Here is a 21,111-nt window from a genome sequence, read left to right as displayed (position 1 = left end):
ACCGGTAATGTTGATAATGTCGTTTGCATTTAAAGAAATATTACTGTCTATGTATGATATTTTTATTAAAGAAATATCGGCTTGAGTGTCTACTAGGAAAGAACAAAATTTTTGTGACTCGTTAAGTTGTAATTCTATGAAATCTGAGTAATTTAAATTTAAACAATAAATGCCTATTGGTGAAGGAAGTTCGCTTACTCGGTTAGTTCGTCCTCCCCCAGTGTTCGCTCCTGAGGGGCACTCGCGTTTAAAGCGCGAACGTTTGCGTTTCTACCTCTACCGCTTGACGATCTAGAATTGTTACCTCTATTGTTACTATTGTTTGAATTAGAATTTGTACTTGAACGCGTATTACTATTATTATTATTTTGATATCTATTTCTGTTATCACATCGATATCGCTGACTATTGTTACCGTTACGGTTGCTGTTGTATGAGAATGAGCTATTTTTTCTATAAGCAGTATAGCTGCGATTTGGGTAAAAACCTCGATAACTACCACGTGAATTTCTGAATGTATTCCCTGCAAAAATTATTGGATTACGTGTTCCATTTTCTTCATGTTGGAGTACTCTAACAATACTCCTTTGCAATGCGTTTTCGAACCACCATCAGCCGATCATTGGTTGGTTTTTAACGACCGTGATCACGACACGATGACGATCGAACAGAGTACTGAACAAATAACTGATAATAAAATTTTACTATGGCAACTCTGATAAAATACAACCGCGCACTGGTTTTATGTACTCCGCCCTGTGCTCCGACTAGGAGCGATAAGTTGTGCTTCTGGATGGCTAGGGTATTAGTTTTAACTTTTGTGATTGTCAACCAAATGTTAAATTCTATCTAGGAATACAACTAACTTTTTATGTATACATACTATGGTATGGAACAATATTAGTTTCTTTACTAATGCAAATACTAAATAACATAAGAATATTCGTAGTATAAAATATAAAAGTTGTATTGCCCCTCTTCATTTACTTTCATTTTAAATTAAATTCACTCCGATAATTCTTTCCGACACAATTCCTCTGTAGTACTTTGGCATATGATCCTCTGTGGGTGCTCCATGGAGTACAACAGTGAAAGTACTTTGGAAAGTACTGTCACGTATGTACTCTATGGAATACTCACAAACAAAGCGAGAGTGGGATCACCTACTCCTCTCCTAGGACATCGCAATATTAATTGGAGCACATTTTTTGTATGAATACGGATTAGTTTTGGAACACTCCTAAAGGAGTATTCTTTACACTATTTATGGAGTACTCGCGTTTTTTGAAGGGATTGTTCCACAATTGTTAGTATGACTGAATGAGATGGCCTAATTGAAATGTCCGATCCATATATGCTTGCCTTTCCTTACATGCTATGTACCCTCAAATACGTCTCAAAAATTTTCTGCGAATCCGCCATTTGTTGTTTTAGCTTGAAACCACAAGCGCAGCAACAGCAGAGTAATAAAAATTGATTTACAAATAATTTCGGCTATAATAAAAACTAAATTTATATTAAGTGTTGTGTGCGCTACTGTAATTCATTTATATTTTCCACAAATGAACCAAAATCAAGTAAGTTTTAATGCGATATGGGAAAAGCCATTTTCTGGGAGATCTAAGATCATTTTCCCATATCGCTACACATCCATTCATTCATTTTCATTACTGGTGCTACAAAATCTGCATCGTTCAATCTGTTATATTGTAGGATTTGCTTTAATATAATTTGAATTAATAAAAAACTATTATTTACAGGATATCGAAAATGTGTCCCCATTATCGCCAGAGGTAATTTTGCGTCAGGCAACAATCAATATTGGCAGGATTGGACACGGTAAGTCCACTGTTGTGAAAGCTTTTTCCGGAGTTCAAACGAAAAGCCATTTTTTATACAATGCCACGACAGCAGCAGCAACAACCTATCTGCCAATGCCACAACAGTCGGGCTATCCACCACAACCTGGACAGGCGCCAATGCCCAGTCAGCCACGCATGCCGGGTCAACCCCCAATACCCGGCCGTTATGTTTATAATGTATGGTAATACAAATAATATATTTCAAATATTACTGATGATTATTTTTGTATTATTTTCTTTAGCAACCACCTGCACCTGGTACTGGTATATATCAACAGCCGCAACAGAAGCCCAACGCCGTTTAGATCCCGATCAGATGCCTCATCCGATAAGCGTTATCGTTGAAAATCAAAATAGCGCTGGTGGTGCTTTTATTACTAATGAACAGGGTTTATTACCACCATTGGTGACCACAAAATATGTGGTACAAAATCAGGGTAACTCCTCGCCACGTTACGTTAGGTATTGATATTCGAAATTTATTTTTTGTTTGGCAATTACATCGATCTTTCTCGTTTGCAGGCCGTTTTTTATTGCATACCTGCAACAGCTGATTTATTAAAAACAACAGGTTTGTCCTTTACACTTACCATCTCACCAATGGCACGCACGGTTGAGGGTGAATATGAGCCACCCATTGTAAAGTTTGGTGAAATGGGTCCAATTAGATGTAATCATTGCAAGGCTAATATGCAATTTGTAGATGCTGGTCGTCGTTTCCAATGTCTAATGTGTAAAGTAACAACAGATGGTAAAAAAACTCTTTCACTTTTACTTGTGTTCATTTATCCATATTTTTTCTCAACAGTGCCAACTAAATATTTCCAACATTTGGTGCACAAAAAGAACACAAATGGCTACCCCGTGTATCAGCTGATTCTCTAAAGCGCGCTGTCAAGAAATAGTAATAAAACACCAAATTTTCACAATTGTTGTAAAAAAATTACGGAGATGGACAATTTTATGCATTTTATAAAAATGGACACACAAGATGTGTCGATAAATATGAATGTCCTGAATATGGACAAACATATTGTTGATTCCAGTGGTAGGGTCACAATTTCAAATGATGGGGCAACCATTATGAAACTATTGGATATTGTGCATCCAGCCGTAAAACTGTAGTCGACAACGCCAAATTTTAAAATGCTCAGGTACGTTTTTTGTTATATTAGAATGTGTAGAATAAAAATGTTTCTCTTATCAGGTCGGCGATGGCACACTTCAGTAGTACTTTAAGCATGTGAAATCTTGAAAAAAGTTAGGCCATATGTTGAGGAAGGCGTGCATGCACGTATCATCATTAAAGCTATACGCACAACATTACAATTATGCATGACCAAAATATGACATGGCTGAACATGTCGAAGCGCCAATCAAAGGAACAACAACGTGCTTTATTGGAAAAATGCGCTGCCACAGCAATGTCCTCCAAACTTATTCATCAACAAAAAGATTTCTTTTCTAAAATGGTTGTGGACGCTGTACTTTTCTTTGGTGGATCCAACGTCATACAAAAAATATAAAATCGCAATTTTAAATACAGAATTGGAATTCAAGACTGAGCGTGACAATGCTGAAGTACGTATTGATAATGTTCAAGAGTATCAGAAAATTGTTGATGCTGAATGGCGTATTCTGTACAATAAACTAGCCAAGTACGACGCCAATGTTGTGTTATCTAAACTACCAATTGGTGATGTTGGTACACAGTATTTTGCAGACCGTGAAATGTTCTATTAGTGTACCAGAAGAAGATTTGAAACGTACAATGAAAGCTTGTGGTGGTGCTGTTATGACTACAGCTAATGATATTCAAGTGTTTTGGGTCAATGTGATTACTTTGAAGAACGTCAAGTTGGTGGTGAACATTTCAACATTTTCCAAGGTTTGATGGTGGGTTTGACATTAATTTTATGTTTATAATTTATAATTATTTAACGGTTGCATTAATGCTAGAACATGTGTGGGGACACATTGCAAGCAGGGACATTTTGTATGTCGGGGTTGATTCTGGATAGGTAAGAGTTTAACCTGTTACAGTATACAGATCGAAGTTGGACTAGAGTGACTCGTGTTTCCCTAGAGAGCGTGCGTTCCTGTTCTGCCATTTTAGGGTATTGTTTTTTGAGTACTGAATTCACCGGGCAATTCCTGACATAGAGGTCCGACGCCAGATTATGGAGTTCACCAAGGACCTGCTTATGTTTTTTGGCTACATACGGCTGTGTTCTCAGGTGCCGTATTTCCTCATAGTGCTTATGGGGGTGACTCCTTAACACCCTGGGCGATGTTGGCTCATCAATCAGATGTCTGTTGGGAAGCCCAGGTTCCTGGGTATTCAACAGAAACTGTTCGGTTAGCATTCCATTTCTTGCACTTATTGAGAGGGCAGTATTTTGGCAGGCCTGTAGCTTCTTCCAGTGGATAATCCTTAGGCTTGGCGCCATATGGTGTAGAAAACAATAGTGACTCCTTCTGGTGGTGAAGATAGATATTGATGTGTACAATTTAAACAGAAGTAGGGATATGACACCGGTTTGAATGTGAGTTTTTTTGAAGTTATTGCAAAAAGCGTTGAGGATTTTTAATATCTTACGAGGTACCTTTGTAAATGATTCTGAGAATGAAGAATGTGTTAATTTTGGTGATAACCAATAAGGATAAAACGGAAAGGGGATTTCACCTGCTTTGGACTATAAGGGTCGATCCAAGGAATGAAAGAAAAGAAGGCGAAATGTGTGATATTGGCACAAGTTCAATATTTAATTCAATTGAGTTCGTATATTAATATTAACACGTAAAATTTCTTATTTTTGATATTTGAATTCAATGTGAGAGTTTCGACTCTAGGTTAATTTTACTTTTAACTTAAGTATATTTGAAAGTTATCTAAATGAACAACTTAAAATGAAATTAAGTAATTTTGAACAATGATTTTAATTGAACGCGCTACAACTATCGGTGGCACAAACACTGCGAAGATCGGATTGCCGATACAGTTTACCTGCGTTGATTGATGAAAGTTGTAGAAACAAAGGAGTGAATTCAGGAGCGCGCAGCGCTTTTATAGCCTTTCCAACACTGTTGGAAGTTCGAAATAAAACAGGCATGTTTCGCTATGGAACAACACTCAGGGATGCGTGATGGGCTTTGGGATCGCAGGGTTGCGTTTCCTTTAAGTGACGTAAGTCACTTAAACATGGCGTCCCCGTTGCACTGGTGCAAGTGATGCTCTCAGTTTCTCGAGTGCACGAATGGCCACATCGAGTTGCTTGTGCTGTTCTTTGAGTTGCTTCACCTGTTTGCGGGTTCCACTGCTTTCGGGTTCTCTTTCTCCGAACTCTCGTTTGTGTAATAGGGTATGGTGTAGTTCATTACATACCTTGCAAGTTTCTGGACTTGAGCATTGCCTTGTGTTGTCGTGCGAGCGAGCCAAACTATTTGGGCAGTGTTTGAACTGCCGCACTATCTCCTTACGCTCGTTGACCGTCATTGCCCGGAACTCCTTACAAAACCCAAGAGGATGGTACCTGAGGCATACCATACATTTGTGAATGGCTGGATCTCGGGTGCCTTCTGTTGGTGGCCACAACCTGTAAATGTATAAATAAATAAGAAATTCTTTGCAAGCTTAATACTAATATATGTGATTGTGTTCATTAAATTTCCGGTGTAGAGTTGGCCTGTGGGGTATCAGATGCAATAGGAAGTGGACAGAGCTTAACAATCGGTCGTGTGAAAATTCCATTTTGTGTCTTGACATCCGCCACTCGCACACGATTATCCGATCCATAATACACCTTCTCTACACGCCCTAATCTCCATTCGGTGTTAGCTCGTTTTTAATGACGACGAAGTCGCCAATGGAAAGGTTTGTTTGAGGTAGCTTCCATTTGTATCTCTGATATAACTCTTTGAGATAATCTTCTTTCCAGCGCAGGCTGAGCTGTTGATGTAAGACTCTGAGTTTTTCCCATCTATTCTGAAGGGATAGATTGTCGAATCGGGGTTCTGGTATACCTAGGACTGGCCCTCCACGCAAAAAATATCCCGGAGTTAATGCTAGTAATTTCTGGGGGTTATCGGACATGGGAGAGAGAGGTCGGGAGTTCAGGACTGCTGCGATTCGAGCAAGCAGAGTGGCTAATTCTTCAAAGGTAAGGGTATGGCTTCCAACTGTCCGGTTGAAATGATGTTTAAGACACTTCACGGCTGCCTCCCATGTGGGGAGCATTAGGTGGCAAGAAATGCCATTCAAATCCATGCAGGCTATACTTTGCACGTATGTCATCGGAGGTGTCTTTCAAAAATTTACGGAAATCTTGTTGAAAAGCGCGATTGGCGCCAACAAAGTTCCCTCCATTGTCTGAGAAGACTTGCTGTGGGAGTCCTCGTCTGCCAACGAAACGAGCGAATGCTGCCTGAAATGCTTTGGTTGACAAGTCTGAACAGGGCTCAAGGTGAATAGCTTTGGTGGAGAAGCAGATGGAAACGCCAACATATCCTTTAAGTAGTGGGGACTTCCGGAGCGTTGAAGATTTAATATCCAGCGGGCTTGCAAAATCTAAACCTGTGTAGGTGAAAGGTAGGGAGAAAGTAGCACGCTCAGGTGGTAGAGCTGCCATAATTTGGTAACGGGTGTTTGTTTAAAAAGGGTGCAGGTTTTGCAGCAACGTATACAGTTTCTTACTTTCGATTTCAATCGAGGAATGTAATATTCTTGCCTTGTTATTCGAAACATCAGTTGGTGTTCAGCGTGTATGAGGAGGTTATGTTGGAAGTTAAGAAAAATATAGCATAATCTCCACGATTCCGGAATTATGACTGAGTATCTCTCATTGTATGGTAGGTCAGCGTTGGCCAAGCGGCCGTCAACACGAAGAAGTCCATTTTCGTCTAGTAGGGGATTCAAAGTTAAAAGAGAGCTCTTTTGGAAATTGGTTGCCTGTGGGTTAATTGAGAAAATTCGTTTGGGTAATGTCTTTCTTGTGCAAGTTTGATAAGGCGTGTTTTGACCCAGTGGATTTCCTTTTGTGTGATAACGACGGACTCGTAACGGGTAGGAGCAGTAGACTGTATTGGTTTGAATCGGTGGACAAATCTGAACATGTACGCTATCACACGTAAGGCTTTAGACCATGAAGAAAAGCGATCTAATATGTCAGGCTGGTTGTCTAAAATTTGAAGAGCTTCCACTTTATGTTCCTCGTGAGGGGGGACATTTTGGCGAAGTGATAATGGCCAATGGTCGGGGGTTTTAGTAACCACTCTGGTCCGTGCCACCAAACTGTCCTTAGTATCAGGTCCTGTGGCCTGCAACCTCGAGTTCCTAGATCTGCAGGGTTATGTTTAGTGGCTACGTGTCTCCATTTGACATTTCCTATATTTTTTATGATTTCTGATGTGCGGTTTGCTACATACACCTTCCAAGTACATGGCGGTTTTTCCAGTCACGGAACGGAAGAACCGGACCACAGGAAAATGGCTGCAGGTTTGAGGGATAGTTGGCTGATAACATTCTTGATGCATTTAGGTAATAAGACGGCACCACACAATTTCAATCGCGTAAGGTTTACTGTTTGGAGTGGCGCCACCTTTGTTTTTGAAAACAGTAGATGTGATGAAACTGTGGTATTTGATTTGGACCGTATGTACACAGATGCGAAATAGGCCTTTTCTGAGGCGTCACAAAACCCGTGTATTTGAATAATTCGATTGGTAGAAAACTCCGTCCATCTGGGAATTTGAGTTTGTTCAATGCTAGGTAAATCTGTTAGAAATTGGTGCCACTTTGAAGCGATAACTCGTCCCATTCAGTACCCCCTAGCCATATCTGTTGTAATAATATTTTTGCCTGGATGAGGATAGGCGCTAGCCATACTGCGGGGTCAAATAGTTTCGAGACTGAAGATAAAATTTGTCTTTTTGTGGCACTGGAAGGGGTTCCAGTGATTCTATCGAATATGAGAACGAATCGGCCAATGCGTTCCATTGGATGCCAAGCGTTTTGGTAGAACTTGAGCAATCGAACTTTAAAAAATCGGAGTCTAACTGATGTTCGGCGGGAATGTGGTTTAGAAGTTGCGGATAGTTGGCTGATAACATTCTTGATGCATTTAGATAATAAGACGGCACCACACAATTTCAATCGCGTAAGGTTTACTGTTTGGAGTGGCGCCACCTTTGTTTTTGAAAACAGTAGATGTGATGAAACTGTGGTATTTGATTTGAACCGTATGTACACTGATGCGCAATAGGCCTTTTCTGAGGTGTCACAAAACCCGTGTATTTGAATAATTCGATTGGGAGAAAACTCCGTCCATCTGGGAATTTGAATTTGTTCAATGCTAGGTAAATCTGTTAGAAATTGGTGCCACTTTGAAGCGATCACTCGTCCCATTCAGTACCCCCTAGCCATATCTGTTGTAATAATATTTTTGCCTGGATGAGGATAGGCGCTAGCCATACTGCGGGGTCAAATAGTTTCGAGACTGAAGATAAAATTTGTCTTTTTGTGGCACTGGAAGGGGTTCCAGTGATTCTATCGAATATGAGAACGAATCGGCCAATGCGTTCCATTGGATGCCAAGCGTTTTTGTAGAACTTGAGCAATCGAACTTTAAAAAATCGGAGTCTAACTGATGTTCGGCGGGGATGTGGTTTAGAAGTTGCGGATGGTTTGCCGTTATTTTCCTAAGTGGGAACCCGACTGAAAGCAAACATTCAGTAAGTTCGGTTTGAGCTTTTAAGCATGATGCGATATCGTGGCCTCCCGATAATGCATCGTCGACATACGTTTCTTTCTTCAAAATCTTTCCAGCTAAAGAATGGGAATCTTTTGTATCGTTTGCTAATTGATGCAACGTGCGAATGACCAAATACGGCGCGCAATTGACGCCGAATGTCACAGTCTTCAGAGCGAAGTCCGAGAATTGGCTATCGTTATTTCTACGAAACACAATACATTGGTAGGGCTGATCATCTTCCTGAAGAAGAATTTGTCGGTACATCTTTTGTATATCCCCATTAAAAACATACTGGTACAAGCGCCAATTCAATATGACGAATAGAAGATCTGTTTGTAAGGTAGGACCGATATGGATATTTCATTGAGTGAAATACCAGATGCCGTTGATTTAGAAGCATTAAAAGCGAAGTTTTGTGGATTTACTTTCTGGTTTGAGAACCGAGTGATGCGGGAGATAATACGATAGATATGAACCACTTTTCTTTATTTCATCAGGAGTGATTTGAATCATATGATCCAGAACTAGGTACTCTTCTAGTACACGATTGTATTCTTTTAGATTGCGATGTTTGCTCAGCGTATGTTCCATTCTTATTGCTTATCGCAAAGCTTGGGTACGAGGAGGTCCTAAAGTCATATTTGATGGAAATCCGGATTTAAATGGCAACCGAACTACATATCGATCATCGCTGCGCCTAACAGTGGTATCTTGGTAAAATTTTTCGCAAAAGGCATCTTCTTCGGAGGGCACGTGGGCTTCAGGGAGTTCCTCGAGCTCCCAGAAGCGCTTCAGCTGGGAGTTGAGATTTTCATTGGATACTTCCGCGGCGTGTGTGTGGACAGTGGTGCAGTGCGTGGATTGGATGGGCCCACTCAAAAACCACCCAAAAATGGTGTTTTGAGCGAGGAGACTTCCTAGTACTTGATGCTTAACTACTGGAGTAAGGATTTGGGGTATTAAGTCGCTTCCGATCACCACATCGATCAGACCAGGAGTGAAAAGGTGTGGATCGGCGAGATCTAGGTCTTTTAGTTCTAGAAGACTGTGTTCTGGTAGGGAGAATGTTGGTAAGAAGCTGGTGAACTTGTGAAGTACTATCGCTTTGGTATTAATTCTGGTGTGACATCTCTTGGAGACGAGGGTAAATTGGCAGACCCTATCGGCTTTTCTACAATAATTCCTCCCATTCCGGTAACTGAAAAATCCGCGCGATAAGTAGGGAGGTTTAAACGTTTTTGGACCTCTTCTGGTATGAAGGTCTTCTGCGAGCCTTGGTCAATTAAGGCTCTTAAGGTGAAAAGTGTGCCCAAATGCTCGATTTGCACACGGGCGGTGGGAAGTAGCGTCTTCTCGTGGTTCGCGGAGAAGTTCCCTTGGATGTAAGAGTCCCTGTTAGCAGATGTGGTTGGTGATTCCTCGTATTGGTCTTCGGTTAGGTTGGAGATCGGGTGCCGAGAGGGATTTGATGATGCGGTAGATTGGATGTGTAACAGGGGTGTTGATTTTGTGGTTGATTTTGGTTATGGATTTTTGACGGTTGGCTTGCCACCCGCTCTGGTTATTGAACTAGGATGAAGCATGGAGTGATGTGATTTTCTACAATGCACACATCGGAACAAACTTTTACAGTGAGTGAGAGTGTGATTATACGCCAAGCAATTAGTACAATACCCATTTTTCTCAGCGAACTCGATACGATCAGGGACTGTCAGGCTTCGGAATTCGGGACAGGACCTTAAAGTGGGATTGTTATTGCAAAGTTTGCAGGTGACAGCAAACTGTTCTTGGGAATGATAAGATTGTATCCTGGGCGGAGTTTTCGCAGGGAGAGAATTGCGAGATTTAGAGGCCTTGTAGTTATTTAATCGTTCCACCACTTCGTAACGACTAGTAAGGAATGCGTCCATTGGGGACCAGTCGGGGAGTTCTTTCCTAGACTTCAGGGACTGTTCCCAGAGAGAAAGGGTTTCTTCAGGGAGTTTTGTGGAGCATAGATAAATTAAGATAGGATCCCATTCGGCGACTGAAACTCCTTGAAATTTTAGGCACGAAAGGCAGTCATTGATTGTACTCTGAATCTGCTGAATACCCTCACTATTTTCTGTCGTGACAGGGCCAATGTTGAAAAGGGTCTTCAACTGGTTGTCGATTAATATTCGTTTATTTTCAAAGCGGGCTCTAAGTGCCTCCCAGACAAGAGAAAAATTTTCTTCGCAGAGCCTGTACTGTTTAACAATTGTTCCTGCCTTTCCCCTGGTTTTATTCCGTAAATGCAATAGTTTTTGTGCGGCAGTTAGCTTTGGGTGATTAAGATATACCGCTGTGAACATGTCGCGGAAGCTTGGCCATTCCTCATAACTGCCATAAAAAACTTTGGTATCGCATGGTGGAACTTTGATGCAGGGAGTAGAGTTATCTACCAAAGAAGTGGACGGTGTAGTAGTGACATTTTTATCGGAACTGCTTCCATGGAAAAGCTTTAACTGATCAAGCGTTTGAGATTTGCATATATAGAAGCTGTCAGTACACACTTGGAATTTGTTGGTGGCTTCTTCCTTAAAGTCGGTGGGCACTTCATACTCGTCGGTAAGACAAACGGTCCTATAAGATGTTTGTAACATCTCCCAACTCGTATTTAAATCCTGGAGTTTTACTTCCAGCAATGTATCGGTATTCTCCTCGTGGTCTTCTTTTTCATTACGGGAACAGAAGTTCATTAAATCATTCGAACGGAATATGACCTCTGCCGTTGAGACTGAGCCAGTAGCCATGGTTATCGGGAGTGAATACTTTGAAGGCTAAAACGGTTATTAAATTCCGGACTGACGTGTGTAGTTTACTGTAATGGGTGATGGATGTATAACCATGAAATGTGATTTCGAAAGATTAGTTGGATAATAGGTTTTTGATTGTAGACCCCCCTGATGAGAACTTGATTTCATCACCTTGTATAATGTTCGGATTGGTGATTTGGTGAAAACACCGAGTCAACTCAAAACGGTGGTTCGATGCTAGCGTAAGCAGCGGATAAGCTTTTAAAATGCCCAGCAGAGATTATGTCATATATGTATGTTTTTTTTTTTATATATATTTTTTAAGGTATTTATTTTTATTATACAGGTGTAGTTATGTATATCTATTAGGGAGTGTAAATTATTGTCACCACAGACTGTGCCAATATGATGTTAATATGGTGACATTAAATTGTCCAAGCCTTAAAGTACCGATGTTTGTACTATATCAATTCTCTACCATGCTTGCTTTTGTAACTGATGCAAACAGCACTGTTTGCTAGAACTATTTTATGCCGATCATAATGTGTGTTTTAGATGTGTATTGGGTTATGTGTGCACCTACAGAAAGGGGATTATTTACTTTTTGACTGAAAATGTAAGCAACTATGAAGAACATCAAGAAATAGCAAAGTAGTTGTTGGCCGACGCAAGCGACAACAATGAAAAATATGATGACGAAAAGAAATCGTTCACAAGTTCACGAGTGAAACAACCATGCACATTTGAAACTGGACTTCTAATTTCCATGCAATTGAAGAAGTAAAGAGAGGGACAAGTAGTAAGTAGCCGGCGTAAGCGGTAATAAAGAAGAATTGAAGAAGAAATGTGATTGGAAAACGGGTGTTTTACCAAAGAGGATAAATATAATATGAGCCGTCACACGTTATTTTTTAGGCATTTACTCGGTGTAAACTGTGAGGTAGTCGCTACTTTTGTTTTGTGAGGGACATTTTTGAATTGCCTTCCATTTATCCATGCGGTGTTGTCACTATATGCAAACATGTTTTTTGGAAAGAGAATTAAATAATTAATTAAATAATTAATTAAAAAAAAAAAAGTAGCGACTACCTCACAGCTTACATCGAGTAAATGCCTAAAAAATAACGAGTGACGGCTCTTATTAGGGGGACTCATGAAAGCATATAAACTTATAAGGTGTAAAATTATATCCATTTACACACGCTGTTATATGAACGCACCTAGTAATACTCTTGATAAACTTGATTGTTTATCAGCTGTATTATTGCCAAACAAAAATTTTTTTGATTGTTATACAAATTAAAAAATGTCAAGATTAAGTGAAAAATCAAAACTAAAACGTCTTTACTAAGATATTCTTGTAAATGACTTGCTGATGTTGGAGATTTCTGATGAAAATGCCGGCTGTAATGTCTGCAAGGTTGCATTCCTTTGAGTTTACCGCGTTTACACAATGAAATGTGCGCGTAAATTTATACAAATTGTGTAAATGATTTTTCATACAAAATTTGACAGTTCGTTTACGCACTAGATAAATTTATACGTTTACACACTTTATAAGGCATTTATACGGTTACATGAGTCCCCCTATTATATTTATCCTCTTTGGTTTTACCGCTTAGTTGTAGAAACACTGAACCACTAGAAATGTGTATTTATGTACATGTGTATGTATGAATGTAGATACGTGAATACGCTATATGTTGGAAGAGAACGACTGCTTCCAATTTTTTCACTGTGGACCACTTTTATGTGGATAGCGGATCATATGCATATATGTGCATGTACATATATATGGCGTTAATTCCGTTAGAGTAACGGTTTGAAAGAAATTTTATGTGGAAAATAACTGACTTACTTGATGTTTTTGAGACTACTCATTTTTCCCGTGATCGGAATCCGCAAGAGTTTGCTATGTGGCGGTTATAAGTGACTCCACCGCCTGTATGAAGTGGCAAATCTAAAATTTAGTAGCCAAAGGTGTATGTACCGGCCGTGCCTTTTTTGTATTAGGCTCCATCGTTGGGCAGCGGCAGTTCGCTGTGCAAATTTGTTTTATTATCGCGACACTCCCGACTATAACTTTTTACTTTCTTTTAATTTTCGACGATTTTCGCAATTAATTTATTTTAGTTCTTTCACAAATGTTTGTTTTGTGTATTTTTTTCTTTTTTGCACTTCACTGCCACAGCTGCCGTTCAGTTCGATGATTGAAAATTTGTATGAGATGCTGCTTCTTGTTCTTTTTGTGTGTATCATAAAATGCAAAGCAGTGTTGCCTTGCGCGTTGAAATTCGAAGTTGAACTACTCGCGTTGCCAATATCACTTTTTTATTAGGGGCGTTTCGGTGCCGTCAAATTCGGCTTGCAAGGACCATGTTAATTTTGGTGATAACCAATAAGGACAAAAGGGAAAGGGGATTTCACCTGCTTTGGACTATAAGGGTGGTTCCAAGGAATGAAAGAAAAGAAGGCGAGATGTGAGATATTGGCGCAAGTTCAATATTTAATTCAATTGAGTTCGTATATTAATATTAACACGTAAAATTTCTTATTTTTGATATTTGAATTCAATGTTAGAGTTTGGACTCTAGATTAATTTTACTTTTAACTTAAGTATATTTGAAAGTTATCTAAATGAACACCTTAAAATGAAATTATGTAACTTTTGAACAATGATTTTAATTGAACGCGCTACAACTATCGGTGGCACAAACACTGCGAAGATCGGATTGCTTTCCGTGATGATACAGTTTACCTGTGTTGATTGATGAAAGTTGTAGGAACAGAGGAGTGAATTCAGGAGCGCGCAGTGCTTTTATAGCCTTTCCAACACTGTTGGAAATTCGAAATAAAACAGGGATGCTTCGCTATGAAACGACACGCAGGGATGCGTGATGGGCTTTGGGATCGCAGGGTGGCGTTTCCTTTAAGTGACGTAAGTCACTTAAACAGAATGAGACCTATTCAAACTCAATTTTCACCAGGACAATGCCGCTGAGACTTTGCTTTACTTTAACATACAATACTTTACCCCTTTTTAGCACAACTATCATTTTTGATTTTATTAAATTTTAAAAATGTTTCCTCCTCTACAGTTCAGCATATCTTTTGCCAACACAGGTTGGCGATGTGTTTGCGCAGGACCGTGCCTTCGCTTCTTTATAATGATGTCAATTCCCATCACTGGATATTGCGGAACGCGATTGACAAACAAGACGATGCCACGACACCTTTGAGTATTCTTGATCTGAAAATTAATATGCAAAAATTTGTACAACAAACGAACAACACACACTGAAATAATCTTGGTAAAAAGTATCTAAGCATCTAATAATTCTAAGCTTTTTCCTACGTTCGTATTCTAAGCTTTTCATGCTCTAATTAAAAAAAAATATTCAACAATCGCACAAAGTTTGCAAAGAATTTTAAAGCAATTTAATTGCAACGAATTTGTCAATAATTTTTAACCAAAATTTATAAACAAGATGTATAACAAAAAAGTATTTTGAATATAAATATTTGTGATGAACTTAACTGAAATAATTCAAAGTTTTTTCCTACGTTACTAATCTAAACTTTTTATGCTCTAATTAAAATAATATTCAACAATCTCGTAAAGTTTGCAAAGAATTTTAAGGCAATTTTATTGCAACGAATTTGTCAATAATTTTTAACCAAAATTTATAAACTAGATGTATAACAAATAAGTATTTTGAATATAAATATTTGTGATGAACTTAAATGAAATAATTCTAAGTTTTTTCCTACGTTACTATTCTAAGCTTTTTATGATCAAATTAAAATAATATTCAACAATCCCGTAAAGTTTGCAAAGATTTTTAAAGCAATTTAATTGCAACGAATTTGTCAATAATTTTTAACCAAAATTTATAAAGAGATGTATAACAAAAACATATTTTGAATATAAGTAATTGCTGATGAATTTAACCATCAACTAAATGGTACTTATAAATATTGTAATCATATAATTCAAAACAAACAATTACTATGAGTACCTACGTGTATTATTGCAAAATCACGAGGAAAGAAAATTGCATGAAGTACCCTCAATCTAAAATTATTCCACTGAATGTATTTATCGCATTTTAAACTAAAAAATGTGAAAACTTAAAAAAAATTAAGTCGGTATTTAAGTGTAGGTAGTTAACGTTATCGTTTAGCCTGGTTTTGTTAAGAATTTTGTTATTTTTGTGGTATAAATCAACATTCAACACAAAGCTTCTCTGATTATGAGTTGCAATACTTTTTGGTTTAGGCTGCGATATGTAAAATTACATATTTTTGCACACAGTTCTAAAATGTAAAGGGAAAAAATGTATATTTGTCTATTAATGAAATTATTAAAAAGATATTGTTATATTAATGGTATACAGAAGCGCCAACACGAATGCAAGTGGTTTCAAACCTTTGGTAGGCAATTCACCACTTTAACTGTCAGAAAAAAGGTTAAATTGTTCATTTTATGTAAAAAAATTTTGAAAGTTGCGATTGAAGTTCTGAAAGCTCGGGAATTTCAATTGAAGTTCAAAAAATTACAATTGAAGTTCACAATTTTCAATAGAAGTTCAGTAAATTATAATTGAATCTCATGAATTTCAACAGCTGATGAATTTAACTGACAGTACCAATACCATCAACTAAATGGTACTTATAAATATTGTAATCATATAATTCAAAACAAATAATTACTATGAGTACCTACGTGTATTATTGCAAAATCACGAAGAAAGAAAATTGCATGAGGTACCGTCAATCTAAAATTATTCCACTGAATGTATATATCGCATTTTAAACTAACAAATGTGAAAACTTAAAAAAAATTAAGTCGGTATTTAAGTGTAAATCGATCCATGAAAGCATCGTAAAATAACTTATGTTTTTTTTTTTGGTTGTTGTTGTTGTAGCAATGCTCGCTCCACCTAATAGCCGCGACCGATCACAAATTGTCATCAATATCCTCTAACGGGAGTCCAAGGAAACTTGCCGTTTCAACAGGGGTGGACCATAAGGAAAGGGGTGTTAGAGGCGTTGGTTCCACATTACAATTAAAGAGATGGTTGGTGTCATGTGGGGACACATTGCAAGCAGGGCATACATTTTGTATGTCGGGGTTGATTCTGGATAGGTAAGAGTTTAACCTGTTACAGTATCCAGAGCGAAGTTGAGCAAGAGTGACACGCGTTTCCCTGGGGAGTATGCGTTCCTCTTCTGCGAGTTCTGGATATTTTTCTTCAAGTACTGGATTCACCGGGCAATTCCCGACATAAAGGTCCGACGCCTGTCTATGGAGTTCACCAAGGACCTGCTTGTGTTTTTCCGCTTCATACGGCTGGGTTCTCAGGTGCCGTATTTCCTCAAAATGCTTACGGAGATGACTCCTTAGGCCCCTAGGCGGTGCTGGTTCGTCAATCAGATGTCTGTTGGGATGCCCAGGTTTCTGGGTATTCAACAGAAACTGTTTGGTCGGCATCTCATTTCTCTCCCTGATGGGGAGTATTCTCGCCTCATTATGCAGATGGTGTTCTGGGGACATAAGAAGACAGCCCGTGGAGATTCTGAGAGCAGTATTTTGGCAGGCCTGTAGTTTCTTCCAGTGGGTGGTTTTTAGGCTTGGCGACCATATGGGTGACGCGTAGCACGTAATCGGCTGGCTAATTGCTTTGTATGTGGTCAAGAGCGTTTCTTTATCTTTTCCCCAGGTACTGCCACCAAGGGATTTGAGGATTTTATTACGGCTCTGAATTCTTGGAACAATTGCGGTTGCGTGCGCACCAAAAAGTAGATCCTGATCAAACGTCACACCCAAGATTTTGGGGTGTAGGACAGTCGGTAGCGTAGTGCCATCGACGTGGATGTTCAACATGGTCGACATTTGGGGCGTCCATGTTGTAAATAAGGTCGCGGAAGATTTAGTCGGTGACAATGCCAGGTTTCGCGAGGCGAAAAAACTGGAGAGATCAGGGAGATAGCCGTTTATTTTATTGCATAGCTCATCGATCTTTGGGCCTGGGCCTGTGGCCATTATTGTGCAGTCATCGGCGTAGGAAACGATTGTGACTCCTTCCGGTGGTGAAGGTAGCTTAGATATGTAGAAATTAAACAAAATCGGGGATAGTACACCACCCTGTGGCACCCCTTGTTTAATTCTCCTTTGTTTTGATGTTTCGTTTCTGAATTGCACCGATGCCTGCCGACCACCCAGATAATTTGCGGTCCACCTTTTAAGACATGGGGGAAGGGTAGACCCTTCCAGGTCTTGCAGTAACGAGCCATGGTTGACCGTATCAAAAGCTTTTGATAGGTCTAACGCTACGAGTACTGTTCTATGGTGGGGATATTGATTCAAACCGCAATTTATCTGGGTGCTAATGACATTTAGCGCGGAGGTAGTGCTATGGAGTTTTCTGAAGCCATGCTGATGAGGGGCTAGCTGCAAATGTGCTTGGAAATAAGGGAGCAAAATGGCTTCAAGCGTCTTTGCCACTGGCGATAGGAGGGATATCGGACGATATGACTCACCTACGTTAGCTGGTTTCCCAGGCTTTAGTAGCGGGACCACCTTGGCCTTTTTCCATTTCTCGGGTATGACAAAGGTGGAAAGAGACAGGTTGAAGACATGCGCTAAATATTTGAAACCCTCTTTCCCTAGGTTTTTAAGCATCGGCATGGCTATGCCGTCTGGGCCCACTCCTTTGGATGGTTTAGCGCGACGAATGGCGTCCTCAACCTCTCTAGCGGTGATGGTAATTGGTGACGCGCTGAGTTTGTGTTTATGTGCGTGTCTATTGGCTCTCCGTCTATCTTTGTCGACCGTAGGATGCATTATATATTGTCGGCAGAAAGCGCTCGCGCATTTTTTCGCATCCGACAGCACCTTATCGCCAAAGGCGATGGAAACTTTGTCTTTGTGCTTAGTCGGATTCGATAGGGACTTTACGGTGGACCAAAGTTTACCTACACCGGTAGAGAGGTTACAACCTCTTAGGTGCTCTTCCCATTTCGCCCGCTTGTGTTCGTCCACAAGCAATCTGATGCGTTGGTTTATATCCCTTATTTGGGGGTCGCCTGGATCAAGCTGTCTTATAAGGTTTTTTTGGTAGTTAACGTCATCGTTTAGCCTGGTTTTGTTAAGAATTTTGTTATTTTTGTGGTATAAATCAACATTCAACACAAAGCTTCTCTGATTATGAGTTGCAATACTTTTTGGTTTAGGCTGCGATATGTAAAATTACATATTTTTGTACACAGTTCTAAAATGTAAAGGAAAAAATTTATATTTGTCTATTAATGAAATTATTAAAAAGATATTGTTATATTAATGATATAGAGAAGCGCCAACACGAATGCAAGTGGTTTCAAACCTCTGGAAGGCAATTCACCACTTTAACTGTCAGAAAAAATGTTAAATTGTTCATTTTATGTAAAAAAATTTTGAAAGTTACGATTGAAGTTCTGAAAGCTCGGGAATTTCAATTGAAGTTCAAAAAATTACAATTGAAGTTCACAATTTTCAATAGAAGTTCAGTAAATTATAATTGAAGCTCAGGAATTTCAACTGCAGTTCAGAAAATTACAACTGAAGTTCAGAAAATTACAATTTAAATTCAGTTATAATTTTCTGAACTACAAACAGAAATTCTGAACTTCAATTTTAATTTTTTGAACTACAAATAGAAATTCTGAGCTTGAATTTAAACTTTCTGAACTTGAATTGAAATTTTTGAACTTCAATTGCAGCTTTCTGAACTAAAATAAAAAAGGTATAGTATTAAAATTGGCGAATTACAAGTCAACTTACTAAAATTGTGAATTGCCTACTCGCGATTTGATGTTTTACTGCAACGAATAGTTCTGTTAGTTCCTCTCTTTTGTTTTCTATATCTTTAATTAATTTATTTAAGTTTCCCTTAACTTTGTATGCGTACAATCGCATACAATAAAATTTGTATTTATGGCTCACCAACAAGACTGAAAAACTACTCCTTCCTTAAGACTTATAGTTAATAATTTACATCTATTATAAATAATCTAATATATTAGGGGGACTCATGAAAGCATATAAACTTATAAGGTGTGAATCATATCCATTTACACACGCTGTTATATGAACGCACCTAGTAATACTCTTGATAAACTTGATTGTTTATCAGCTGTATTATTGCCGAACAAAGTTTTTTTGATTGTTATACAAATTAAAAAATGCCAAGATTAAGTGAAAAATCAAAACCAAAACGCATTTACTTGCTGATGTTGAAGATTTCTGATGAAAACGCCTGCTGTAATGTCTGCAAGGTTGCATTCCTTTGAGTTTATCGCGTTTACACAATGAAATGTGCGCGTAAATTTATAGGGGGACTCATGAAAGCATATAAACTTATAAGGTGTAAAATTATATCCATTTACACACGCTGTTATATAAGCGCACCTAGAAATACTCTTGATAAACCTGATTGTTTATCAGCTGTATTATTGCCAAACAAAAATTTTTTAATTGTTATACAAATTAAAAAATGCCAAGATTAAGTGAAAAATCAAAATTAAAACGTCTTTACTAAGATATTCTTGTAAATGACTTGCTGATGTTAGAGATTTCTGATGAAAATGCCTGCTGTAATGTGTGCAAGGTTGCATTCCTTTGAGTTTACCGCGTTTACACAATGAAATGTGCGCGTAAATTTATACAAATTGTGTAAATGATTTTTCATACAAAATTTGACAGTTCGTTTTCGCACTAGATAAATTTATACGTTTACACACTTTATAAGGCATTTATACGGTTACATGAGTCTCCCTTATACAAATTGTGTAAATGATTTTTCATACAAAATTTGACAGCTCTTTTACGCACTACATAAATTTATACGTTTACACACTTTATAAAGGGCGAATTAATGGTGACTTATAACCATAAAGCCATAACCAGATAAAATAGCTGATCGAACCTACCTTATGGAAATCAATGTAATCGATTAATGGTGCCATACCATAACGCTAACTCGCTTACATTGATTTCCTTAAGGCAGGTTCGATCATCTGTTTTATCTGGTTATGGCTTTATGGTTATAAGTCACCATTAATTCGCCCTTAAGGCATTTATACGGTTACATGAGTCGCCATATTATAAAAATATTGAATAAAAGAAATGTTAATGGATTTGTAGTAAAGAAATGTTTCATTTATATAGCAGTATAATCCAAGTAAAAAAACGGTCATAATACTAGTGAAAAGGCGGTCATATTAACGTTAAAATACTGTAACAATACTCGTAAAGTTACAGGTATATAACTTAAAAAATGACTGCCATAACGTGAATGTAAGAACAGTACAGCACTATAGTTTGTTTACATTTCGATAACCTAATACCGCAAATGTGTGAGCAGTGTGGACAATCACATAAATATGTACGACGGAATGGACTGGTCAAAAAAGGGCCCGACGCCCTGTACAAATGCTACATAACGATTTACGTGTTCCATCGACACAGATATTAGTCATTTTCTTGGTCAATTTACGGGTACATTTTTGTTGTGTACATAAAATCAGTGCGCGGTTGTATTTTATCAGAGCTGCCAAAGTAAATTTTATTATCAATCATTTGTATGCAGTATATTACTTTTGGCAACTCTGTTCGATCGTCATCGTGTCGTGTTCACGGTCGTTAAAAACGAGCAATGATCGGCTGATGGTGGTTCGAAAACG

At 38.5% G+C, this 21,111-nt stretch overlaps 1 long non-coding RNA gene across 2 annotated transcripts; it reads right to left on the bottom strand.

The window, feature by feature from the left end:
- Positions 1 to 4,609: 4,609 nt before the first annotated feature.
- On the bottom strand, positions 4,610 to 19,422 carry LOC137248057 (uncharacterized). Of its 2 annotated transcripts, none has more exons than XR_010952038.1 (3): positions 19,373 to 19,422; positions 13,247 to 14,638; positions 4,610 to 5,458 (listed from the first exon to the last, which is right to left on the bottom strand). It is a non-coding gene; the product is annotated as an uncharacterized lncRNA (long non-coding RNA). The 2 variants fall into 2 exon arrangements; XR_010952039.1 differs by having other exon boundaries at positions 19,211 to 19,392.
- Positions 19,423 to 21,111: the final 1,689 nt, after the last annotated feature.

This window comes from Eurosta solidaginis, chromosome 4 (assembly GCF_040869045.1).
Source record: "Eurosta solidaginis isolate ZX-2024a chromosome 4, ASM4086904v1, whole genome shotgun sequence".
NCBI classification, from domain to species: Eukaryota; Metazoa; Arthropoda; class Insecta; order Diptera; family Tephritidae; genus Eurosta; species Eurosta solidaginis.
This window is presented reverse-complemented; position numbering and strand designations above follow the sequence as displayed.